The 27811-nt window shown below is 43.9% G+C and overlaps 1 protein-coding gene across 4 annotated transcripts in view; it reads left to right on the top strand.

The window, feature by feature from the left end:
- Positions 1–27811, top strand: part of nav3 (neuron navigator 3) — a 456492-nt gene that overhangs the window by 149984 nt on the left and 278697 nt on the right. The gene's annotated exons all lie outside the window — the stretch shown is intronic.

The raw sequence follows: 27811 nt of genomic DNA on the forward strand, positions 1-27811 counted from the left end.
CCTCAGTGTGGCTCCTGAACATGTATCATGGAGGTCTCCCAAATTTCCTATCGGGCTTCTTCAGCTATAGAAGATAAGTGCTGTAATGATGTAATTTCAATTTCTCCTAATTCCCCTCCACTTGCAAATAGTTTTGCAGTGTGACTAAGAGCAGACTAATGGTTTGAATGACTGAAATTGAAAATGAAATCTCTGCCTCCCACCCATCGAGTGCAGAGGGAAAAAGAGCCGCCGGTGAAGACAAAGAAAAAGAAAAGAAAAACGAAGCTTGGGTATCTTTCTGCTGATCTCTGCTGCAGTGGACGTGGTCGATTGCCAGAGAAGTGGGAGGAGAGATATAGAAAGAACATTCTTAAAAGCTGAGAAGTACTCAGATGCACAGCCACCTCCCCCAGCACAGCTTCAAACGTTCATCATCAGAGCTGAAAGAGCGCACATGCACACATGGACGAGATGTTTGTGTGAAAATGTGCAGCTCCATTGTTCCATTCATTCTTTCTCTCTACCCATTTCTATTGTCTCTGATCTGCATCAATTGATATTTTATAGGCATTAAAAGTCTGAAGAAATTTTCTATGAATACAAAGATCAAATGAAAAAAAAAAGCTTTATATAAACACAAAAGATTCACAATGACTTTATAAATGCAATTTAACACCACGGTTTTCCTACAAGAGAAATGAAAGGGGGGAATTAATTTCAATATGCTTCTTCATTTCCAATTACTTTTTCCACTTGGCTATTATGTTGTGGTCCCCAGGGACTTGTTGGGACTTTGCTATGCTAACACAAAGGTGTCAGAATCTCTGATTGGCTGTCACCTGACCTTATTGACAGTAGGTCCCCATTGGTAAATTTGAGAATGACACAGGAAGCACATCAGACTGTTCCCAGCTGTTGCGGAATACAGCTTCATAAAGTATGTGAAAAGAGTTGTATAAACACTATTATGTCTCCAGTGGGAGCTGTGTGATAAATTGCCTTAAGTGATGTCACTTGAGACAGCATGTATCGGGGCTGAAGATGACAAGTGTGAAGAGTTAAAAAAGACAAAAAAAAACTCTGGGGTTGTGGGGTTAGACAGAAGTGAGCTTACATCTGTAGCCCGCTCCTCATCTGTAGTTGAGGCTTGAGCCCACAGCTGCAGCTACTGTGATAACACACCTGAATCTCCAGCTGAACTTTCAGCAGTGGAGTTGCATTGTGGGTAATGTAGGCACCAGGTTCTGCTGCACTGATTTACCTTTACTTGCCTTTTCTGCTCAATATCAAAAGTAGACTTCAGAAAGATTTTCATGCTGAATCGTGCAGATCATTTAGCTCTGAACAGAAATATAATACAGAGATATTATCACCTTTAACAATAGTAGAAGAAGTAATACTCCCATGCTAGGAGTCTAATAATATAGGAGCATAGATGACCTCGACTTGTGGTTCGTGTCTTTGCAGCCACTCTCTGCACACACAGCAGTCACTGCTCGCCACGCTAGGCTAATCGCACATCCTCACACTGCTGCTGCACCACAGGGCCGGGACTGTCAGTTCTGATGTGCATTTAAAACGTGTTAATCAGTCCACAAGATGTGTCATTATCTACTGCTGTCTATAGCAGTAACCCACGCTGGTAAAAATGCAGTTTGTCAGTCACTGCTGAGCTTCCCTCTTTTTCCAAGCTGTCAACAAAATGAAATCACCGTTCTGACAGAGGAATGATGCAGGGGACAGAGTACAATGGTAACAGATTTAAGGATTTTATAATACAGAGCCTAAAATCATAAGAGACACAAAGAGAAACACAGAGAGATGACCATGGATTCCTGGAGAGCTATGTCCCATTACAGAGTGTTATAACATTATATATTTATTCCGCTGGAACAAAAAGTGGAGACAGATACATGTAATTCTCCTTAACTGAACCATTAGAGACCAAACTACAATGAACTGTTTAAATTTCAAACTCTGTGTATTTCTGGTTAGTCCTGGTATTCTCTCTCTCTCTCTCTCTCTCTCTCTCTGTCTCTGTCTCTCTCTCTGGGTGTGTGTGTTTGTCTGGAGAGGGAATAAAACTTTCCTTGTAATCTATGTGGCTAGATCAAGCTACCTCAACTATTCACAGAATTAGTCAAGCTTTCTGTGATTGCACAGTCAACATGTCTTGGTTTAACACAATAGATTAGGGAAGGAGACAAGCACTTAATTTCACATGAAGATGAAGTAGCTGCCTTGTTAGCCCGTAAATATTGATTAATGAAAAACATCATCACAACGAACAAGAGAGCAAGAGCTGTGTTAGTGTTGGTTTCCTGCTCATTATTTTGGAGACATTTTGGCTTTCTGCGTTGCTCTGCAGTGAAACATTCTCACAAGTTGGGCTGTTTTGGTTCTCTGAGGCTCTGCCATTAATGATTTCTAAACAAGCAGGCAATTAACATTCACATTGAATAAATTGGGGAGATTTCTCATTTTCCACGGCTGCACTTTCCCACCCGACCACAGCTAATTAACTGCAGCCTGCACTTGAATGTGGTAGATAAACCACCAAAGTTGCAGCTGTCACTAATGTGATGGTTATCTATTGTGGCCATGAAGAACAAACTCAGCATGCTGCATATTAAATGTGCACAGGAGGATCAAGTGCCAGGCCTCAGCTGGGTAAACTCTATACTAGCGTGTCATGGAGCAAACAGTCTGCAGCCTTTGATTTTCACCAGTTATCTGCACCCTGGAGGGAGGAAGTCATTAGTGGAACCACGTGCTGAGATGCCCGGCTGGAGTGGAAGTCTCTGGACTGTTCTCAGTGGCCCGTGTCTGCCACCTACTCTCACCTTGTTGATGAGAGATCAGAGGAGAATGGGCTGACGGACAGGCTACGGTGACTCAGATAACCACTCTCTACAGCTGTGGTGAGCAGAAAAGCTTCTCAGAACATCTCATGAGCAACACATCCAACCTCGAGGTGGATGGACTACAACAGCAGAAGTATGTCAGGCTCCACTTCTGTCAGCCAAGAGCAGAAACCTGAGGCTGTAGAGGACACAAGCTCACCAACACTGGAACGTAGCCTGATAATAATAATAATACATGTAATTTTCTTCAAAGATGCTTTACATAGTTTAAAATGAACAAGGAAGACGATACAGTGAAACATATGACACACAACATGAATCATTAATCAGATTTAAAAGCAGTTATTGAAAAAGGTGCGTTATGAGGACAATGAGAGCCAGCTCTGGTGGATCTGGATTTCTGCTGAGGCAGCAGGTGGTAGGGTCAGGATTTGGCATCAAGAGCATGAATGCATGGACTCAACCTTCCTTGTGTCAACAGCCCAGGTTGGTGGTGGTGGTGTAAAGGTGTGGGACTGTTTTCTTGATGCACCTTGACCCCTTCATACCAGTTAGTCATGGTTTGATACCACAGCCTGTCTGAGTATCGTTGCTGACCATATTCATTCCCTTCAGTTTACCATCTTCTAATGGCTACTTCCTGCAGGATAATGCTCCGTGTCACAGAGCTAAAGTCGTCTCAAACTGGTCTCATCAACAGCACACCTTTGGGATGTGGCAGAACAGGAGATTGGCAGCATGAAAATGCAGTTGACAAATCTGCAGAAATTTTTTAAAGAAAATAAATGTACAAAAATAATCCTCCTACTTTTAGCTCAAGTGAATGTTATTCATAGATGGTTTGGAACTTTAAACCAGAGTGCTGTCTAAAATCTGCAATAATGAAAAATACAAGTAAAAAGAGGAAGCACATGGAGTAGCAGAATTAAGACTTTTCTGTCAGTGGATCAAAACAGTATTAAAAAAAAACAAAAAACATTAACATTTTTATAAAGTATCACTGCTTTTATTTGAGTGAAAGTTTTCTACTCTGTCCAACCCACACTTTATAAGGGTTGCTTGAACGTGACAATCGACCAACCAGCTCTGACACTGGGACAGGATCACTGCAGGTCAGGGAGGTGCTGCAGTGCACATTGTGCCTCGTTTACAGACTGACAGGCGGGGAAATGGATCTGCGAATAGCTTGTCAGTCAGGTTGTTCCAAATGTACTGGAGCCCCAGAGTCAGGCTTCACCACGCCTGTCTTCTTCTCTCGCTAAAATTATGCTTGGCACTTGTTCAGTCCAATTACCATCTACTGCTGGTAGTCAGCAGTGGTACACCGCTGCGTCCCCTCCCCCTCTTCTCACTCTGCATGCTTTTCTCACCTGAAGTCTTCAGCTACATTGTTCTCAGGGGCCGCTCTCACTTTGCCCGTCCACGAAATGGCGCTCAAACCTCTTGAGTCGTTACTTCCCCAGCGTGGTGGAAATGAGCACGAGCTCCTGGTCTGTCATTATGCGGACACCTGCCAGGCTGGTTTCAGTTTAATTACGGAAGATATCCAATGCTGACTGGCATGAAAAGAGGCCCTAACAAAAGGCCTTGTAGCTCCGAAGAACGGCCTGCACAGCAAACCAAAGAAGACAGGAGACAGTCAGTTATATGAGAGTTGTTGATGTAGAATTTGACTCCTGTTAAGAAATTTGCAAAGGATGTCAGTAGAATATGCCCCTCTCTTTATTCAACCTCTATTGTCTCAAGCTCCAGTGGCTCTTTTACTACTACTGTGTCTTGGGATGACCCCTTCCTTCTACCCTTCCATTGCTTTTCTTTTGCCAAGATATAGATTCCCTTTTCACTCATAACAGGCCAGCTTAGCAGGTTTCTGTAGAGAACAGTAGAGCGAGAACGGTGTAGTAGAACAGTGAGGAAACCATTGTAAGATCTGATTGAGTAGGACAGGTAAGAAACGTGAGTTCTTTTGAAACACAAGGCTTGTGCGAAAGCAATCAACCTGTTCTTAGATGGAGGTCATAGATTTTTCTTTTTTTCATTTTTTGCAATATTTTTGGGCATTTGTGCCTTTATTTGACAGGACAGCAGAGAGTGGCAGGAAAGGGGCAGAGAGACGGGGAAAGACATGCAGGAAAGAGTTGGGTCAGTTGGGAGTCACGCTGGCGACTCGCCTGCCCATGTGGTACGCGCCCTGACCACCTCGCTATCAGGTCGCCCAGAGGTCACCATGAACTTTTCTTTTGTTGACAGTATTTTGTATCCCTAAGATGAATACAGCCACCTATTTTCTGGCATCGATTTCCACAGCCACAGTCTTCAACTGTTGGAGACTGTTGGGTTGGAGCTGCTGCCGTGCGCTGGTAGTTGCTGGAGTAGTACTGAAGTTTTCGCCCTTTAACTTCCTCCACTCTCTTCAGGTTTGTCAGCATAGTTTTCCTCGACATGACTCTCATATTTAGCTGCTGTCACTCCAGTGTTCATATAGCAGCTGAAGTGAGTGCCGCAGGGTTTGAAAATGCCAGCGTTTCAAACAGCTATTTATCTTGTGCAAGTTTTATGAAGTCATTCAGTCAACACGTTCCTGCTGTCTGTGCTTCTTTGTTTTGCTCCTGAAAGGGCATCTGGTGATTAAATCTTTTTGCAATCTGTTGCTCTTGTGCTATCACCTCATGTCACTGGCCACTGACCTTTCGGTGTCATTTTGTTTCTGTTTGGACTCTTTTGTCTCCTGACTCAGGCGATCATGTTGTATATTGTGGCAATAATGTGTTGTGCTTTACTCTTTAATCCGCAGTGTGTAATGAGCCAAGGAGGTTTTATTAAATGTAACACACCATAATAACATGTTCTACCTCAGACAATATCTACAAATTAATACACATCCTCAGGAAAACAGGAAAAAGCGAGCGTGACATCTCCTTTTTTTCTACTAACCTGCCCTATAGTGAACTGAAATCAAGCTAACAATTGCTCTACTAGCTTCTGGTACTTAAAGGAGCTATTTGTAAGTTTGGCTATTGCCACATAGCTGTATTAGCATTATCTGCTGTGTGCCAGTCTTTCCAAGAGCTTCAGCCGTTGTTGCAGTCACAATACAGGAGGTTATAATGCGTCCTCTGAGCAGTACTACTTCTATAGGAAAGCCTGGATGCTACAGTGACTCAGTGCTAACTTCAGAGCAAGAAATGAAGTGATAGGAATAGAAGCTAAACAAGAGTTAACATTGGCATCACTTTATTAGCTCTCAGCAAGTAAAGGAATAAAGTCTGATGCAACATTTCTTCTAGACTAGTAAATAAACAGCTGTTAATGCTAACATTGGCTATGTAGCAATAGCAAAACTTACAAATAGCTCATTTAAAGCAGACATTTTCCTTTCTCCATGTACCTTTGAGATAGATGAAGTTGTGTCAGAACGCCCCACTTTGCTTCTCCAGCACTGTCGTTGTGAGCATGTTAGCATGTCAAGCATTAGCTCAAAGCCCTGCTGTACCTAGGTACAGCCTCACAGAGCCACTGCATGGATCAAGACTGTTTGTCTTGTTTGCTTTTCCATCACATATGGACCTGATATGTTTTTATTTTTTTTTAGTTTTTAGTACAGTTGTTGTTTTTCTTTATAAACCCTCCAAAAACCAAAGTCACTGCACATTTGTCCAATTCAAAATAACCAAGTCCTTCATGACACACTGATTAGCTTTAGTCTGTCAGGTTAGTGATTTTGTGCCCGGTGGTCCTAGACTTGTAGAAGATGGTGGTCATGAAATGCTTCTGCAAACAGAAACACTAAATAAACATTAGTACATACATTTTTAACTTTACCGCCCCTGTGTGGAATAACTGAGTGAACTACACAACAAGTTTTCTTACCCCTCAAATAAAGCCCAAAAGTTCTGTTCTCTATGTAAGTTGCATGAGTTTGGCACAGGATACACTTTGACATTTCAGGGCATTTTCAAATTTCATTTTCTCTTTTTTTTTTTTTGTCTTGCCCTGAAGCAAGAAGAGTCTGTCCTCATGTAGCAAGGATTAGAAAACGAAGAGCAGGACAAACAGATACCCCCCTTCCACTTGAACTAATGCATTTCTATTGCTTCAGGGTAAAGAACGGAATCATCATTTCATAATACAGCTTCACTCATAGCTATACCCTATCGCCTGCACTCCAAAGACGACTCCCATGAACCCATTAGAGGGCAAATGCTCTTTTTGGCTGGTTTCCATCTGCATTACTCATTCTGCGAGGGGGAGACTTGCGTTGAATTGAATTTTGGATTTCAGAAACAACGTGGGCAGGTGGTGGTCACTCTAGGACACAGCTCAGGCTTCTGAGTGACAGATGTTTTGATCACACATCTCTCCTCCTGCTTGTACTGCCAGTGGTGTCTGTGAAGTGCACTGTAACCCTGCCAAACCCCACAGAGGGACGAGATAAAAAAAAACAAAACCCTCCCTCTCTCAGCCTCCTTTCTTTCTTCCTCATAATAAATAGTTACCTGCGTCTGTGTTGCATGTAGGACAAGCCGCAGAGTTGCTCAGGGGAGCCTGTAAGGTTTGACAGACCACTGCTGCTCAATAATACATGACGACGTCTACTTATCCAGTTTCAGGCAACTACAAAGGATGTTGCGCATGCCGAGCTACTTGTGGATACGTGACCTTGCAGAATTAAAGTAGCAGTGTATTTTCTGCATGACGATTTAAAAGGGCTCATGTGCTCCCCATAAAACGCTCCACTGACACGAGAGGCAGTGATGTACTGTGGCTGTTTCTGTTCCTCAGTGTGCGTGCACGACTCTTGGCACGCAGACTTCCCCAGTTTGATCAAAGGTGCAGAGTATTTATGAATTCATGCCCACAAGGTCAGGAGGGATCTCTGCTCTGTCCCAATGCAGCAGGTTGACGATGACAATATCTGTGGAAGCTCCATTTCCATTAGGCTATAAATTCTTCACTTTTATCTCGGATGAAATACAACACGTGTTAACCTGGCAGCTCCTCAGGGCTGTGCTGTACTTCCACCTGAGTGTTTGTCTCTGCTGCTTCAGAAGCACAGAGGCTTCTTTTTTCTCAGGAGATAACTTTAGTTATTTAGTGATGTGACTGTAGGGATGGCACTGCCAGTCTTTAGGGGAGGAGGGGGGGTCTGTTGGTCTGTGGGATTTTGTGCATTCATGGTTCCCTATGGATGAACCTTAATAACTTTGGTCATCATCTTTTCATCTAGTGCCTCCATGTGGTTGACACATTTGGTCTTGAATGACGTCTTGACAACTACTGTCATGAAAATACATTTTAATTTGTTTCAAACTAATTAGCATGTGTTTTCTATGGTAAATGTTAAACCTGCTGAACATCAGTATGTTAGCGGTGTCATTGTGAGCATGTTAGCATGCTGACCTTAGCATTCAGTCAGCACCATTTTAAGTACAGCCTCACAGATTAACTAGCAAGGCTGTAGACTGTTGATTTTAAGGGTGTTTTGGCAGCTTTGAGCAGGGATTTTGGTAAACAGCAAAATGATACATTGCATGCTGGCAAATACTTATTTCATCTGTGCCATTAGTTCTCTTTGTCTCAGTTTAAGCCGTTGTGTAGCACACGTGCCATATTTCCTCCCATTTGTTGGAAACTGGGCTTTAAAGAAGAGAACTGAGCCATTTTCAGTTCCCTGTCTCCAGCTGGTTTATCTTCCACCAGAACAATTATATTGAATTGATTGTCTTAGTTTCTGTTGATGCCACGTTTTTGTGTGGGTCAACATTTTCTTGAATTCCTTCAGTTTTTCCCTGATCAAAACCTGCTGTGTCTTCTGCCCAGAAAGCAGTAGAAAGAATCTACTGATACACACAGAGCCCGCTTGGCAAACTAGTGAAATTCACTGTGAATATTTGACATCCCAGTCTAAAAAAAGAGGCAGGGTAAATCAATGAAGTGCACTGAAGTTATCAGAGGCGTTTAAACCACAGTGGACACAGTGCAGATGTATCAAACTAGAGTTTCTGATTGTCTCCTCTCCACATGCACAGGCATCTAGGCTGAGACTAAAGTGGTCTCAGACTTTTGGAGCCCACTGTATTTTATGTTTTTGAACTGCTGCATAGTTTGGTTCATGCAGACTAAATAGCACTAGAACTTTCTGAATAAAAAAAAATGTCCACAGACCAGAATTACATTTGTAAACTGATCTGTTCTGAGCTGTGCTGCTTCATGACACATTGTTTAAGCAGTAAAACACAAACTCACATTGTTTTTTTCTTGGCTTTTAAAAGCAATCTAATCTAAGCCTGGGATTCTATAGTTGTATACAGTAACGCAGCAGTGATTTGTGGATGTGGATGGTAGGAAGAGGTTCTACTGAAAAGCAAAAGCTCATTAAGAAAACGGAAGACGTGAATGTGAACTAGGGAACTTAGTTTATAGTTGAAAATTGTAAACTGTGAACAAGTTCATTTTAATCTGAGTGACCTGAACATTGACCTATAGCTCTTGTGAAGTGTGAATAAGATACACACTGCAGCCAGGGGCCTGAGGAATCAGAGGATTCAGATTTAACATCGCTCACACAGACAACACTACTGATGGTCCACTAGAGAAAGGCTACTTAAAGTGAGAATGAGACACCTTGCAGGGAAGATATTCAAGAAAGATGAAGTTTGACAAGCAGGTGGGAGGAGGTTAAACACACTGTGTGCAGCAGATGGTCTCTGCTCACACAGTTATCCATATTCATAACTTTGCACATCTTGAAACTACTGTGTGAAATAGCTCTCTGTGTGAGAAGTCTGAGTTTGCATATGAAGAATTTGATGCCATGAATTCATAAAATTCTAAACTTTCATGTTTCGCACTGTATCTGACTCCTTGTGCTGTGTTAGTCACTGAGTCAAACTCCTGTTCGTTTGTTACACATCTGGAGATTTTTATTGTTATTCTGATGAAACAGATCACGTAGCAGTTCTCCTGGAGCTCATTATCACCTGCACACCGTTCATCTTCCACCTTTTTACCTCCAGTCTCTCAAGCAGTGATTAATCCACCCCGCCTCGGCACAATTAGTTTCATCTGCATTCAGCAGGGCTCATCATCACCCACCAGTTTCACCACTCATCTCCCCGGGGCTTCCTGGGCAGCAGTTACTTCCAACCTCTACTGCAGAGCAAGAAAAGTTTAGGTGAGTTTTAACACAGAGGCAGTGAATGGGCTTTCTGGTTGTATTCCTCTGAGGGTTCGATTGTGTAAACCCTGAAGGGAGTGACCTTGTTACTCCAGAACATCAGAGTCAGTTTTTCATCAAACGCTCAGAACAAGTACCTCGGTTCATTCCCTCACAGCTGAATTACATCCTCTCCTTCACTTTTGTTGACTTCTACATGCTCCTCTTTGTTTTCCAGATTTTCCTGTCTCATGTAATCCTTCTAGTTTTTTGTATATATTGTGAGGGGATTATCAATCTGAACCTTTGCTTGCTGCTATTGGAATTGGAGCTTATTCTGTTGCATTACAATAAATAAGTCGCTCAAGATAAGCTCATTTGCAGAATTTAGTTGATGCTCTTGAGGCATTTCAGATTAAAGTCAAGCCACGCGGTTGTGCCTGAGCAGGATGCTATGCTTGTTAGCACGCCACGGGTGACGCAATCTATTTCACTGAGGTATTTGGACCGCAGCGCAGGTCCTGCTATTTCAAGCATGTTAGGGCTAACCTTGTGCTCTCCGTCTGTATTTTGCCTCAGCGTTTAATCTCCAGGTGGGAGCCAAGGGACCTGTCTCACGCCTGGTTGTTCACCCCCCACCCACAGCAGGGGACCACCCTCTGCCATTCCACATTAACCACGGGCAGGATAGATCACAGGTCACACATGAGAGGATGTGACGGCTGCTCGCCGTACGAAAAGGTTAATGTCATGCTTGTAAGGTGATTAAAATTCATGACAAGGATGGAGAGAGAAGAGGGAGGAAGGGGTGGCTTGAGGAAAGTGGGTGTATGCGTGGGGGGGGGGGGTCACGGTGCCACGTGTTTGTTTCGGCTGCTTATCCTCTGGGGCTTTGCCTGGTCCTACGACTACTGAACAACAAAATGCAAATAACACACTGCTGAAGCCACGCAGCAGAGATCAGCACAAAGTTGTAGGCAGAGTTGGCAGGTAAAACATGTTGATGTTGAATGGGAGGTGAAGGGGTCATTCTTAGCACAGCAGTGTGCTGGAGGCAGAGTCAACCGTGTCAGTAATCAGGACACCTTTCACACTGTTCACTGGATCTCACCTGGAAAACAGGCACGACTGAGCAGTCAATCCCAGGTAAAGGACCTAATAATGACCTTAGAGCTGAATAAACAAGTCTGAACAAACAGCCTTTACAAAGGTATCATCTGTTACAGTGCTATTGTGTTGGATTGCATTGGACTGGATGTTATAATGGCCACCGCCTGCTCCTCTTAATGCACCGGTGTATTTATAGGTAAGATTAAACCGAAGCTATTGCACTCTTTGCATTTATATGCAAACTAATAATTTCATTCTAATTGGATTAAGGTAATTTTCCACTTATTAAAATTATCATGTAAAAACTAGTCTGACTAAATTACTCAATTAAGCTCTTAATCAGTATGTGCATAACCCACTTAACACACGTGGAGTTTTGTGCAGTCATGCAGTTTTATTAGATCGTGTCAATGCAATGTGTGGTTTCTTCCATCCATCCTTCGGTTTTCTATACTCGTGTATCGTGTGCAGGGTTGCGGTGGACTGGAACCTATTCCATCATACATTGGATGAGAGGCGGTGTTCACGTTGGACAGCTCACAAGCGTATCTCAGGGTTGGCACTGAACAGACGGGCAGCCGCAGTCACTCGATCCTGGAGCCTTTTTGCTGCGAGGAAACGGTGCTAACCACTGACCTGCTGCTCCTGATGCTGTAAACATTGTGTGATTTATACTCAATGCAAATATGAGTTTGAGACAATGTATTGTCAGTCCACTCGGTGACATTCACACTGCAACAGTTAAGACTGAAACTGCTCTTAGCTGAAGTGATCTGACTTACCTCTTAAAAGCACAATGATGAAACACCTCTGGCAGGCTGCAGTCCATACGAGCGTTGTTTCAAGTCGACTGGGAGGCCTCAGAGGGGCATGTAGTTATATCCTGCCTTCCCTTTATCAGATTTTCCCCAGGTACCACGTGCTGACCTGTAGCTGAACCTTCCACCAATCAATAAGCATAAATCTCTCCACTGGCTTGACTGTCCCACCTTCACCATCTCTACTTCATCTCCTGCAAGTTAAATCTCATTAATAATCCCGGGACAGACCTCGCTCCAACGTGTTAAATTCCTCTCTTTTCTGTACCCTGGGATCCAACCATTTGAAAAACTCAATCCAAGACTCTGCCGGTTTAGAGATGAGACTTTGGGGAAGCGGCGGGGGTTGAAAGACGATTTCTGGAGTGGTCCCAAAACTGGTAGCAAGAAGTCGTTAGTCTAGTTCTCAGAGCAGTTCATTAGCAGCAGAGCTTGTCAAGGTTAAAGTGTGCTACAGCAGTGAATAGACTCGTGCCCTTACTCTTAATTACCTTGTCACATATATTAGTAAATCTAAAGGGTAGTTACTCCTCTCTGAGACATAAGATTAGTGCCATAGCAGGCAGTGAGCAAGTGTACTGTAGCTCAGTGACACTGAACTGCGTTTTTGTTTATGTCTCTTGTGCTTAACGGTGCGTTCACACCAAACGCGATGGACGCGATGCCATCGCCCGTATCGCGAGTATCGCATCGCTCGACACATTTGTGTCACATTTGTGATCATCGCTTAATCGCTTCATCGCTTCATCGCGCGATGACGCAATCCACCTCCCGCTATTTTCTTCACATCCCGCTCGTCCACCATGGCTGAGTTAACAACTGTAGCTGCGCTTTATCTGTTGTATTTGGATCGGAAACCCAAACGCCGCCGTGTCGCCACTGCTATGCCCAAGGACAGCCTCAGAGCACTGCTAGCACTGCTGGCTTCAGACTCTTCAAATAAGGCCTGCAAACAGAGATAATTATTTTTATTATGATGTTATCCACTCGGACAGAAACAAATAGTGTAGTGCATAGTGTATTTTTTACATTGGTTAATTAGACCTAAAAGTCTCCACGTTTTTCATATTTTATGTTTTGTTTTCATCATCATAAAATCCCTTGTCCTCCCTTTTCAAATGTGCGTCTGACGTAACTACGTCGGTGGCGTGGGTTGGACATCAACGCTGATTGGATGTCACGGCACAGCGTCATGCGATGTCGCTTGAAAAGTTCAAATTTTTCAACTTCAAGCGATACACGCGATGACGCGATGGATCGCGTCCATCGTGTCGCCCGACGCAGCATCGTGTGTCATCGCGCCATTTACATTGACTTTGAATGGAAACTTGTGGCGTTCATCGCGTTCATCGCGTCCATCGCGTTTGGTGTGAACGCACGGTAAGTGCTTGTGGGGTGCAAGTGTCCAAATGAAAAGATTAATTAAGGGAATATCCCCAAAAGTAAAATGATAAATAAGTGTACTTTAACTTTATTGGTCGGGTGTTCTTAAGAGAGGATGCACCATAGACTGTTCAGAAAGATGCACGTAGCCTCCATGACATCACTCATAGGTCTCTGAAGAGCGGTTTTGAAGCTCAGAGTGGGCTGCTTCACTGTCGCCATCTTGGCAGTTCCTGAACCAAAAATGGGCAAAGTGTCGGGGTGTGTGTGTGTGGAACCGAGACGTCGGTGAATGCCGGTTTGTGGGAAGCATATGCTCACCCACCTGTCACTCAAAGTGGCCACATCCTTGATTATGCAACTTGAAGCCTCCATAAAACTTAAACAGTGAGTTATATGAAAACTCACCCCCGTACAGTTGTCATGAAGGAGGAAATTAGCTCTAGAAACCAAAACCATTTTTGTAGCAGGCTGTAAACATGTTTATTTCTGCTGTAATGCTGGACATTTTAACATGAGAGTCTATGGGGATTGACTCCAATCTACATCAAATACAGTTTCTTTGTCAATATTGTAACAATTCAGTTACTAAGTGACTCACTGGTTTCATGTTACCTTCAATTCATTAGTCAAGTTTATAATTTGAGAATAAGAAAGCACTGGTATGGGAGAACAGTAGATACTCAAAGTTGGAGAATCAGAATTGTTATGAAAAGTTAGGATTAAAAAGAAGAGGAATCAGTGCACCCCTTGCCCCAGCACCTTAGTCACCAGATTTCCATGGCATCCAGCTTGATACGCAGGGTCCCCAGAGGACGACTCCCAATAATTCTGGTTACCAAAATCCCCCACACTCATGAATCCAATCCAGTGAGTAACCTGCCAATTTACACAAGCAAATTCACACAACCAAGAAAATGAATGGTTTCAGTATTGAGAGTTGACTTTGATGTGATCGCCACCCGAACTTTCCATTTTTATCCTCACAGCAAGTCAGGATTCCAGAACACTTAGTGGGTCTGTTTAACTGTTTAACAATCGACAGAAATTAATATTGCAGCCTCTATGGGCCACTGGAGATTAAGACTTGTATTCTTTTACATGGTTAGGTTTGCTCTTGGACTGGCCTTGGGTTGCAATCAACTCATTGTCATTGAGAAGAAGGAAGGACTGCTGCTGAGCTGCAATTTTGAATCTTAATGATACAATCATCAAGGAGATTTCAGTGCTACACATGGTTTGCTGGTCTGGTGAGCAACACCAAACCAGACACCAACATACATAAACCTGCATGATTTAGCACGGCTGCATGCAGCATGCCAGCTGACAACCAGCCCTCTGCAGCCTCTGCAGCAACCACAGAGGAGCGTAGGAAATTGCAATGTGCTTCAGTGTAGTGTATCGAATGGTGAGCCATGGGACTGCCTGCCTCTGTCAGGAGGAGTTTATGATGGCTTTCTTCTGCTGTCGTCCCCACAAAATGCCATGTGCACATCACCTGTGGGCAGCACCATGGTGGGCAGCATTGGTCTTTATTTTTGTGCACGTGTCCAGCAATGTGTATCTGCATAATAGATGTGTGTTAGAGAAAATGACACATGTGGACAGAAGAGAGGGCTGCAAAGATAGACAGGAAGGCAGAGGATCAGATGTAGGGGCAAGCAGATCAGTGGAAAGAGAAGCCAATTCTCACGATGGCTGCACATAGCCACCTCATGCCCCGCTCTGCCGGAGTGAGTCTATGTGCTCATTACAGCTTGAGAATATGATTTATTTAAGGACAGGAATGATTTCTGTTGCCATTTCCTGTGAATTTCATCACTTCAATTATGGTTTCAAGCTTTATTTCATAGTTTGACTTGTTAAATTGGCCTTTACTTCAATTCCCCGTAGCATTAAAAGGTGTTAACATGTCTGTCTGAAACTTAAATATACCCTCTGTCACAGGGGATTTCAAAGTGTTTCTTTCTTCCACCCTCTCTCCGTCCTTTGACCAGATGAGAGTTAGTGGTTCTGACAGGGTTATTGCTTCCCCTGGTTGCCCTGCTGTCTGCATCTCTTGATCTGTAGAGACAGGGCCAAAGTGAAACACGCTCCCCACGTCACCGCCGCCCAGCTCGCCCCTCTTCCTCATGGCCTCTCTCACTCTTTCCCTTTTTGTCTCACCCGTCTTTACCCTCACATCACATCTAATCTGCCTGGTATGTCAAACACATCAGACATTTATATTAAAGAATCAGGAGTGGGGTTTGTGTTTGCATGTGAACAGATGTGTTTGTGGGTGAGACAGTGGGCGAAACTACATCTAGACTCAGTTTTTTTCTGTCTTGCTGTAGAGCCTGACTATATACTGTATAACACAGCTTGTGTATGTGTCTGTGCTTAAGTCAAGTTGTGGGGTGATTCCTCTCATCAGATGACAAAAGTGTGAACATTTCAGTCCAGACCAAAAATCTGCATTTTAGTCAAACTTTATCAAACTGCTTTCAAACAAGATTTCATTCATCTGATTTCAGGCTAAAAGAAAATGAAATAGCGTGTTCGTCTGGTCTGATGTTATTAATTTAAGCGTTACAGCCAGACATGAAAGAAGATCAAACAAGTCTGGATACGTGCAACAACATTATCAAATCCAACACAGTCAAAGTGGTGTAATATGAGTGAATCATTGTTGTGATCTTAACTTCCACTTTCATCACACGAACCAAAAGAAATCCTGCACATAAACAAGAACGCTGTAATAAGTCCCATCATCTTCAGTGTCAGGACTGTAATTGTAATTCTGTAGTTGTATGACAATTATGTTATGTGTGCTTTAGCCTGGATAAGATGTTTAACAGTGGAAGCAGAAGCAGAGGGTTAGCTGGCTGGACTGCTGACACTGCCCCAGTTGCAAGCAATGCAGCAATGACCTGCTGTAGACAGTGATTTATAGTTTCGTAATAGAGTAGATGCTTTTCTCTGACATACACAAAAAGAAAGCTTCCGCCTCTTCTATCTCAATATGTGTCTGTTATTTACACACATATGTAAACACAGGTTATCAGGCATTAGCAACTGTCCAGCACTGTCTCAAATTTAAGGTCCATCTTCTATCCCCTTCTTTCATCTCCCTCTCCATCTTTCCTTTTCCTCCTCCGCTGCAGCTCTATCATGAGCAAGTATCAACAGCCCTCTTTGATCTGGCATGAGCTCTCTAAAACCTCTTGCACAGCCGCTGTGGAGGGTAGATTTGCTCGCTGTAACACACATGTACACAGAGCGGTGATTTTTTCCTCCCTCTCCCTCCACTGTAGCCATCAGTAAACACTGCTGTTGATTCAGCTGGCTGACAGACATAAGTCCCTTTACACGGGCAACAGTGTCTGCACACTACAGTTCCCACTCTCGTGCTCTTGGTTTCTTTGTGTGCTGTTTCCCCTCTATAAAACCCAGAGTATGGCACTGACTCTGCCAGGGTTAGAGGTTTGATTCCCACTGGGACCACACATGTTTCCAATGAGTATTTTCATGGCATTTTAAGCTTAAATTGAGGATTTTTTTCATTTCTAACCATTCAGATGTCAATCCAAACCAGACTTGTGTTATGTGATATCATATACTATATCTTTATGGGCTGCAGTTTTGTTCCAGTCACTCATCTTGTCTTTGGCTCGTTTTCTGCAAGATCTTTTGTGGGTTTCAGTCCCAGGCCTTGAGGCCGACATGTGAGTCCAAAGGTCTGCCAAGGGTCTGCAACATATGATGGAATAATGATTAAGAAAGTACTAAAATGCTTCTTACAATTTGTCTACACGAAGATTTGATTCCTTCAGCTACAGAGACGTCAGTCTTTGTCTTAATTTTTCAGCGTTACCATGTATTAGCCACATTCTGCAGACTCTTCATCACACGCTGTCTGCAGGGACAAAACCATGTGGAGATGCTATCATACAGGGCACAGCCTCACTGAATGGCTTGATCAGTATGAAAATGAGATGTGCATCACATTGTACGCTGTCGCCCACAGTCACCAGATCCCAGGTAGATTTAGGCTGCATCCACACTAATATATTTTAGTTTTAAAACATATCTTTTTACTGCTTTCATGCCGGGCATCCATGCTACTCGAGCCTCTTTTAGAAACGCTGCTGGCCCCGTTTTAGTTTGAAAACTCAGGTTGCATTGAAGTCTGGACGGAGACCTTTGGAAACAATGACACAGATGCCTGCATTTGCCTCCTGATTGCCTCTTGGCAGTCACAACTACCAGTGGTGAAAGCAACATGGGTAACGTATTCCAAGCGTTGCTGACCCTTTCGTCTTCCCCTCAGCTTTACAATGCTACAGCTGCCTTTGCTGTTCCTCGTTCATAGCATTTCCTTCAACTAACCAACTGCAGTTTAGACTGTCACACACGTGCCCATTGTATGTGAGTGGTCATGTGAAATACAATTCCAGGGGCGTTAGTGTGGCCAGAGATCATTTCTGATACAGAGCTCTAACACTCATCTGGACGGAGATCTGTTTGTTTTAAATTGCTGGTTTAAAGTGAAAACATGTCAGTGTGGATGTGGCCATGTTGGACCGCGCTCTCCACCAGCATCATCACAACACCAAATGAAGGGATATGGTGTGAAAGGATGGTGTTCATCCCTCAAGCAGACACTCAGGTTGAAGGGTTTGAAGCTGCCATCTGCTACCTGGAGGCTTGAGGTGAAACTTCACCTTAATAAGGCACTTTTTCCTTTTAACTTATCACTCATTTGTATGTATACAGTCATAATATAGTCAGGTTCACTTCATCACTTGATTGAATTGTCCTGCCCACCTGGTTGTTAGCTGTTCTTTTCTTCAAGAGAGGGGAAGTTGGGGTTTCTCTTGCAGTTCTGAGGTGATGTCTTTAATTAGGGTGCACTGATCCAACTTTTCTCGCCCAGGACTGATTCCAGTAGCACAACTCAGATTTTAAATTTGGTAAAAAGAAAACACTGGTTTTAGCAGATAATCTGTTTACCCCACCTGCATTATTGTTATGTAAGGTGCAGGAAGCACTGATCCAACGTCTTCTCTCTCTGCAGTACAACTCGGGATGTCTGCTGATACCGACTCCTGATCTGAGTCCAGTGCTTTCTTTTTTCCAGATTTACTGTCTGCATACCTCACCTCATGGAAACCTGTGGATACCTGATCCCAATGTTCTTCCACACTGGAAGCAGGGATGAAAAGCCGGTCATTATAAAGAGGGAGAAAGATGTGATATTGCTTAAATATGTGGATAATGCCACACATTCTCAGACAGTCTCCCCTGGAAGACTTTGATAGTATTCCATGTGGTTGTACGCACAGAAAGTGCCATAGATAGTTGTGAAACAGATGAAAAAAAGACAGAGAGAGAGAGAGAGAGAGAAGTTCAAACCAAGCTTAGTTTCTCACCTTCACACTGATCATGGAGTTGGTTGTTTGTTTGTTTGTTTCAGAAAGCTGCAGAATGGTAGGACATAGTCCCTCTAATCAGACGTCTGAAAGGTTCTGAAACTATCCTACTGCCAACAAACATCTGAGGGAGATTAGTCGGGTCAATATTGCTGCCAGTTGTTGGATTCCTGGTCTTGAGAGCATGACAGTCTGTCAGAAAGGAAAATGACCTGAATAGACAGAGAATCAAGATCACAATAACCAGATCCTTAATCTCTATCAACTCAAAGATGCCGTGTTAAAGTGAAGATCCTGGGTGGCTGCAGATTGTTTTGCCCATGTTTGTATAGTTATCCAGCGGCAGCGTGAGAGATGAGAAGTGTATGATTCATGCTGACACGCCTGGTTGACGCTCAGACAGGCAGAGAACCATTGGCACCCTGTTATCCTGCAGTGGTTAGAAGCATCTAAACAAAGCTGCTGCTGGGAGCATCAAGCCACTGAGCAGACTAGTGGGTAAAACACACACACACACACACACGCACACACACGCCTCAAACACAAATGCACACACACACACACACACACACACACACACACACACACACACACACACACACACACACACACACGCCTCAAACACAAATGCACACACACACACACAACACACACACACAAGGCCACAAACACACTCTTCACAGACAGACAACAATATAGTAAATTGACAGAATAAGACAAAGCACTGACACATACAAACACACACTACAGGTACAAAAACACATGTGTTGTAACCTGACACAGCACAGACAATATAATGCATTGCTAAGAATCACATTTGGTCATTTATCTAACACACACACACACACGTTCAGCTGCATGCGGGGGGGGGGCACATTCTCTGAAAGCTCCATATTTCATCTAATGGAGCTTCAATGGGCCTTTTCAGTCCAGCCAGGGGCTGAGCAAACTGCCGCTGCAGGTAAGCTCGAGCTGTCTGGGGAGACGGCAATAAATAAGCCCACATAGTGTTTAATAAAACAATATGAAAATATTGTCTTACCCTTAATAGTCCGGCAGAAAGGAGAGGGAGATAAATCAGGCGGAGGACAGGGCTGTGGTCGGGGTGTTTCCTGCAGCTCGCTCTCTCAAACCTGCCACTTCTCCTTGCCCCCTTTTCTTATTTCTCCCATGGAAACGCAGAGTAAAACGATCAGCTGTCCCTCGTTTTCTGTCTCGCCGGGTAAAGTGGATAATAATGGATACACTCACTGTTGGTGATCAGTTAAACCCTACATGTTTTTTCTTGTCTTCTCTGCAAACCTGACATTGGAAACATCTATGTTCCCAACACATGAGTTAGTCAGTGTAAATATCTCAAAGTGATCCTGCATCTTTATGTTTTCAGTGTCACTCTGCTGTAGTTCATGAAGGAGAATCTTACACAGGAAAACCAAATCACCCTAAAATGAAGGATTGGGAAAACCTGTATTTTTCTGGACCTGCCAGGAGTGAAGCTGCAGTTCATTGAGGGATATTGATACTGTTGGATCAATGCTGTCAGACCGACTGTGGCTGCATCATGTACCTCTGTTGGGCCAGTGGAAGAAAAAAGGCCAGATGCTCATCCTGAGTTTCAATTTGACTTTGATTCATTATTCACTTCATCTCCTGAAAAACAAAACTTTCACTTTTATTCAAACAGAAGATCCTGTGCAAATTAAATCCAAATGCTCTTTGAATGTTTGCTAACCATTAAAAGAAGTTCAGGCTCTGCTGCACAGAGGTTTGGCCACCTTTCTTTTATTATGAACAACTGATAGACTTCTTAACTCTAATTTATTCACCAGGATTTGATTGTGCAGTGCTCGTGCCGCTCATTCTTTTCAAAGAGCTGCCCAGTGGAGTAACTGCTTCACTCCTGGGAACCTGGATGTGTTGCTGAATGTTTTCCTGCTTGATTTTTTTTAATTAGTCTGAGGATACTAACCATCAGCTACAGTGGATTCAGTCTCTTGCTAGACTGGCCACAGTTTTCTTTTGAACACTCGCCATCCTTTTGTTACATTAGGATGATGTTGTGTCTAAAAGCCAACACTTTATTAGACCCTGTCAGTTTCCAGCTCGCGTCTCCTCACATCCCATCGTGTGACCATTTCCAGCCGAGTCCGTCTCTGATTTATGGAGCTCATTTCTTTGTCAGAATCGGCCCCTTCCTTGTATCGTTCCCATCATCTGTTTCTTTGTTGGCGTCTGTTTTTTTGGAAAAAGGAGAAGCTTCATCCTGTTTTGGCTCCCAGCAGCTTTGTGCAATATGAACTCAGGCACCTTGTGTGTGAAACGTCCAAAAATAACTGCAGCGGAGGGGAATAAGCAACCTCCACCCTGTATGTGACGCAACGGCGATCTGGAATCGATTCTCCCTGCAGCGATGAGGAAGCTGTAGCTGCAGCACAGCAGTTTCTTCAGATGCATCTGTCCTAAGTTGCACTACATTCATCCTGCATGCAGTTCAGAACATAACCAAGGTGGTGCAGCTTCAACAGGCCGTTTGTTCTCAGTTCCGACAGCAGAAGAAAAAAAAGCAGTAGAGCCTCAGTTTTATATGGTGTCAGTATGAAAGGTTTCTTATGAATGAATTATAGTTTCATTCCCCTTGTTTTAAAAAAAAATATGACTGGGTCAACATGAATCAATGAACTGAAGGGGTATGCCAGCTCAATGGCATCCCATCTGCGTCGCACAGCGGGTGGCTTCTCTCTCAAGGTGGGTCTCGTGACGGGGCCCAGATTGGCAGTGCCAGCCGCCAAATGATGGCGCCAAGCGTCACGTGGGGCGGCAGTCTGTCGCTTCCCCCTAAGGCCATCCTTTTTTTTTGTTTGTTTTTTTTGAAGGAAAACGGAAGCGAGCAGGTTGGAGCTCAAGCAGAAGGACGGGAGAAAAAAAGCACGTAACTGTCCCTGCGTTTGTGTCAGTGCTGATATACACAGCTGTTAAGGTAGCCTCGCTGCCATCATGCCTTCAGGTTGTGTTCCAGCTCTAAATACCAGACTGTCTTTGTTTCCTTCCTCCACTTAGCTTGTCTCTCCTGTCATGTCCTGGCATCCTAACTGTCCTTCACGATTTCTCTCCTTAGTTTGAACTTGTTTCACTCGTGCAGCTCTATCTCACAATCGGTCAAGCCTTTACAACACTGATCCGGAGCAGGAATGTAAATTATGTCTGCAGTGAATCCCACCAGAACATGATGGAGTACTTGTTACAGGTCATTCTTAAGCCTTTGATTTTCTTAGGGCAACACACGGTTGGATTTTACTACATCTGGCTTGTCCAGATGTGTCAGGTACAGTGTCAGTAACTGTCAGTCACTGTTAGGCAGAAGCTGAGCAGGCAACAGACTGATGATGAGCGATTGAACTGATTGACACTTGCTGCAAAGCTGTGTTTGGACAGAAAAAACAAAAAAAAACGTCCGTCTCAGCAGTTTGCACATACTCATTTGAAGCTACACGAGCAAAACTCAAAGTCACACACACCCAGAAACACAAACAAACAGACGGTAAAACAAGTCTCAGAATAAGTGACGCAGGAAGGGAGGCAGCTCTACGCAACGTAACCCTAGACATCGGCGGTCACGAGGAGCAAAGGAGAGGATCTCCATGTCCCGGGCCCAATGTGGGCCTCCAGGCCAAACCAGAACAGGCCTCCGTGCACCTCCCCTATCCCAAATAATCACTGGGCCTCCAAAAACCAGAGAAAATATAACTTAATTGGTATGCTATTTCAGTTTTTTTTTTCTTCCAATGGCACGGAGCTGCTATAAATTATTCAAACTGAATTTCTCTTCTTTCTCACCAGGCAGCTCTCTCCACTCTTAATCAAACTGCACTTTTCACAAATGTTCTTGATAGGAGCTGCGGAAGCCTCATAATCTTGACAATATAACTATATGTTTTGTTGGCTCTGTGTTGTAATAGTACCACTGAAATAACAGCAGAAAGAAAAGCTCTGAGTGCGGCCAAACAGTAGGGGGAAAGCACACGGCCTGTCAAATTAGAGGCAACACAAAGACCCGCTTGTTGAAACGGGAGGGGGGTCATGAACTCGGGATCCGGACGGAGACCACAACGTAAATTCTACCCATGTAAACCCCCCCCACACACACACACACACACACACACACACACACACACACACACACACACACACACACACACACACCACCACCACTGCCACCTCCACCACCCTCCTAAAACACAAAGACGTCAAAGAAACCCAGAGATATATGCTCGGGTCTTTCCTCAGCCTGTCAGCAGCCATCCGTCTCTCTTATGTGTCCTTAATAGCATCTGACCACAGCAGCCAGAGGAGGAGCAGCAGCGGTGCAGCCGCAGGCTCACATCTGACCGGACTGGAAAACTCTTCATTACTTCTAACTCTATCTGTCCTTTCCCCTTCTCTCCGGGAGACCTCCAGGGCAAATGTAGCACACACGGATTGAGCCGTCTGTCTCGAGGTGGTCTGAAAGGGAGCAATTTCTTGGCTATTGTAACCTCTGACCTCTGACCCAGCATGTAGCCAGGCACTTGGCTCCAGGAGGGGTAATAGAAGCGTGCGGTTGCCGTGAGTGTGTGTGTGTGTTTGGTAGCGGGCGATTTTCATGCTTTGCACTCATAATCTCATGCGTCTGCTCAGCGACAGCGAGGTCGGGCAGCTGTGACCCTGTTGTTGCAGAGCAGTTAAAAGTCTCATTAGCGTCACGAGTCACATTCAGACAGCACCATTAAACCAGCTCACCTCTCACAGTTAATTACATGAAAGGTCCACTTTTAACCCCTTCCTCTCCCTCTCATCAGCAGTGTGTGTAGGTGTGTGTAATATGTATGAAACTCCTCATGAGGAAGATTTGGCGTGTGTGTTTATGTTGCAGTATGAGGATATATGCCTGAGAACTGGTTAGGCGTTACTGCAGTGCTATATCTTGGCACACACACATGCACACACGCACGCACACATACGCACGCACAAGCACACACACCTTGTGGAATCTTCCAGGCATTGTCCTGGCTGTGCGGCAGCATTAAGCCCATTTCAGACAGCATGAACTAGGACTAAGTGAGGTCGCTCTGAGCCTCCTGAGACAGGGCTCTGGCTCTGGGGGATCACCAGGGTTTAATGGCAGGTCTGTGCTCAGTGTACCCCCAATTAAAACCACCCAGGAAGTGTTTTCTACAAGATCTTAAAAGGGGATCTATCTTTAGGCATGGGGTTTGTGGTTAGCGTAGGTGGCAGTGAGTATGACGACTGTCCTGGTTTTGCTTTCCCAGAAGAATTTTAGCACTTTTCCCATTCTGTGGAAATTGGGTATTTCCTTTGCTTTTCAGGGAAGTGATGACGCTACAATTTGCTCCTTCAACAATAATCGCTGTCCAGGCTGGGTCCTATTGATTCCCATCTTGCCCTCCCAAGTGAAGGAGAAAACAAGGGCAGAGGAGGAATGATGAAGAGTTTCAATTCAATTTGAGACCACGCTGCTCTGTGAAATTTGTCACTCAATACTTCAAACTGAGGGAGGGATAGATTTGAAAAAGAAAAAGAAAAAAATCTCCCCCAAAGCTCTTCAGATTACATATATCTTAACTGATACCATATCAAGTTGGATTTCCTCAAACACTGTAATTCTCTAATACACTAGAGGAACTGAGGAATTTCTCTCTGATAAAACCAAACTAATTTCCTGTTCCTGCTTTCTGTAACACCTAACAACTACACAAACCACAAGCAGCTCAGACTCCTGGGAATAGATTTAGGTCCTTTTGAAATACTAGCAGGTTTTCTGGGAGGTTGTTTGGTGTAATTGCTTTCACAATCATCATATAAAGGAACTATTTGTAAGTTTTGCTTTTCCTACATAGCCAGCGTTAGCATTAGCATCATCAAACTTCCTCACTAAGAGCTGTCTCCAGAGGTTAAAAGCGATGCCAGTTTTAACTTCTGTCTCTCTCACGTCTCTGTCACAAGTGGTTGCTGCTTTGATTCATGTAGAAAGTCATGAGATATGTCTTTCAGCTTCCTGAGTCCTTATTCATCTGTAATGCTTTTTAGTGATACATAATTATCATAAAAACCATTTCATCACAGGACGCAGCTCTTTGTTGTATCTTGTGCGTCTGACTTCAGGAAATTAAATTGATATATTTGGCTGTGCACAAATGGCACGAATATATCGAGCCCAGAAAGGACTCGACTATCACCATAATAACATTTTTTCTTATTATTTGTATTCATACTTTAGCTGTCACATTGGTGTGTAATTCTGTTGCTCTTGTTAACGATATTCTGACTGTTTTAATTTCAAATACAAGTGTCTCTTCAATCAAAGAACTGTTCTCCGCCGTCACTTCATGCAACAACCTTCACATACTGACTCCATTTTGATGGGTTTATTTGCTGTGTGTTTTGATCGATGAGGTTATTTGTTGACCGAGCGAACTCACATTCTTATTAACATGCAGTCACGGCAGAGATGAGTGGGAAGTGTCTCCCTCTCAGGCCCTTTCTCACCTTCTGTGACAGATGATGGTTATGAAATTGTTGAGGGATGGAAAGTCGGCAGAAAAGCTCTTGTGCGAGTCGTACTTTCCAGTGCCAAGGTTTGAGTGTGTGGTTTTGGCACAGGGCGGCTGAGCCACTAGGAGGCCCTATCATAAGCATTTTTCAGCATTATGTTATCATACATGGGATGGGGGTGAGGGGCTGTGTGGGAGGGGGTGTGTGGTTTTTGCCTGAATAACCCAAATATTTACAATCAGCTTTCAGTATGTGATGAGTTGGTGCTGCTGATAGTGGGAGGTAATGTTGGTCTGAGCAGCAGGAGGAAAGGTAATGAATCGTGAAGGAGGATAAGGCAGAGCTCAGAAATGAGGTCTGCTCAGTAATTGATTCAAATGATCTTCAATGCTCAAAGAGAACCAGGATGGAAATCCCAGTCGTTGGTGTGTTCTTAGGAAATTACTGGAGCAGATTCATAAAAGAAGAAAAAGGAAAAAATACATTAAAAAATGTTGCATCACCTCTTGAAACATTTGCGTTATCCTTAGGGAAAGTTTTTTGTTGCTCTGGGAATCCCTCAGACTACAAGCATCCCACCCTCAAATTATAACTTTTGAGGAAATTCAACACAAAAACTGCACAAATGATGTGTCTAGATATTATTCATCACATTCACTTTACCCTGACAAAAATACAGGCAATCAAAATCAGATAGAACAGTGGTGACACTTTGACTCCCCTTTTATATTTGATTCACTAACGATGTGTCAGAATGCTTCTCCTCAGATTCATTGGAGGGAATAGTTTACCCATCTCATACTTGTCCATGTGAAGCTAAAACCAGGAGACAGTTAGCATAATGCTAAGCATGAAGAGCAGACACAGAGGGAAACAGCTAGCCTGCCTACCAGCACTTCATAAAAGGTTAAAGTGTACAGACAGTATATTGCGGGTGTCATGTGATGATTGCCTGAAGTTTTGCTCATGGTATTGACAAGACCCCAGGAAGTCACTGCGCCTGGTCAAACAGTCCCAGGCACAAGCCTTTTCACATTACTGTTGCATTAAGGGGAAGGTTTAACATAACAGCAGCACTTCTCACTCACAGCCACAACCAGTAAACATCCATCACCATGGACACTGCCCGGCGCCGTACACAGTTGTAATGTTTGATTCATTGCATGTGGGGTTTTTGGTTTGTGTTTAAATTTCTCTAAAACATAAAGTATCATTAAAAAGAGATTAAAAAAAAGGCTGAAGTTTGGTGCGTCTTCGGGTCCAGGGGTTGAATCCAGTGCTGCAGCAGCAGCTGTAGCTCTCTGCACGCTGACGTACATCACCTCTCTGTGCTGAGTCTCTGCCGTCTCCTCTCCAGCCCCACAGGAGCCCATTTATAGACCTAGTGATGAAATGCTTGACTTCTTTGCAAATAAGGACAAAGGATGATTTATCCAGGCCACTGTTTGCCTCTGTTTATCAAGGAGAAGTGCTGAAGAGGCAGCTGACCTTTTTCCCTGGCTTTCCCCAAGCTGCAGCACCTTCCTTCTTCTAACTCCGTCTCTTTCTTTCTCTTCTGCTCCCATTTCCTCCTCATCTCTCCTCATCCCTCCCCCTGGCCCTCACCTCTCCGTCCTCCCACCCTCCTGTCTTTTCTCTTCCACTAGCAGCATGCAAAGGTGTTAACAAGGTCATTTTGTTGAGCTTTTACTTATAAAAAGAGATGAAATATAAAGAATCTACTTTATTCACCAACAGTTCACCAGCGTCTCAGAGTGATAGTCTCCACATTTTTGCTCTGTTAGTTGTTGAACCAGCAGCTGAAGCCTCCAGTGCTACTTGTCACAGAGGATGAAAGCATCTGCTAAACGCCTGTAATATGAATGTAAAACGATGTTAATCTTCAGTTCTGTGGGGAGAAGGCGCGGCTCCGCCCAATCCCTGCCTCCCCCCGCCGTCGACGGCGGATCATTCGCAGCCTTGCAATTGTCTCCCAAGGTTAGATCTGTCATTACAGCAGACTCCCCCTGTTTGCAGGGGTCTACTGTGCTGCTCCTGCCTCTCCTCCCCTCACCATCACAGACAGAACACTGCCATCTGTTGACGGGTGGGACAATTGCACGTCTGGGGGGGGGGGTTACTCTGCAGGTAGGTTTAGTGCCAACGGTTGCTCTTCTTCTAGAGGCTCTGAGAGAGAACTAGGCTGTGTTTAAAGGGTCAGTTCACTAAAATCACAAAAAAGAACGTGTTACTTTACTACATGATGAAAAAGTGCTGTAATGTGACTCTACTGAAAAGCAACATGTTGTTAGAACAGACTCCTGCAGCAGCATTAGTGAGTGTAGTGAAGCAGTAAATCCATCTGTACACTCTGTGTTTGCAGCATTTGTTGCATTTCTTTAACAGTCATGTTGCACAGTAGCAGTGTTAGTTCACTGAGGAGAAGGAAAGACTGAACTACTCTTCGTAACTTTGGATGAGGAATGAATGGAACTGACATTGTGATACTGTATCACATGGGAATAAATCTCCTCTGCTGCAGGGATCTACAGCCGG

The sequence above is a fragment of the Trachinotus anak genome, unplaced genomic scaffold, assembly GCF_046630095.1.
Source record: "Trachinotus anak isolate AG129_WGS33_773 ecotype Australia unplaced genomic scaffold, CSIRO_AGI_Tana_v1 ptg000018l, whole genome shotgun sequence".
Lineage (NCBI taxonomy): Eukaryota > Metazoa > Chordata > Actinopteri > Carangiformes > Carangidae > Trachinotus > Trachinotus anak.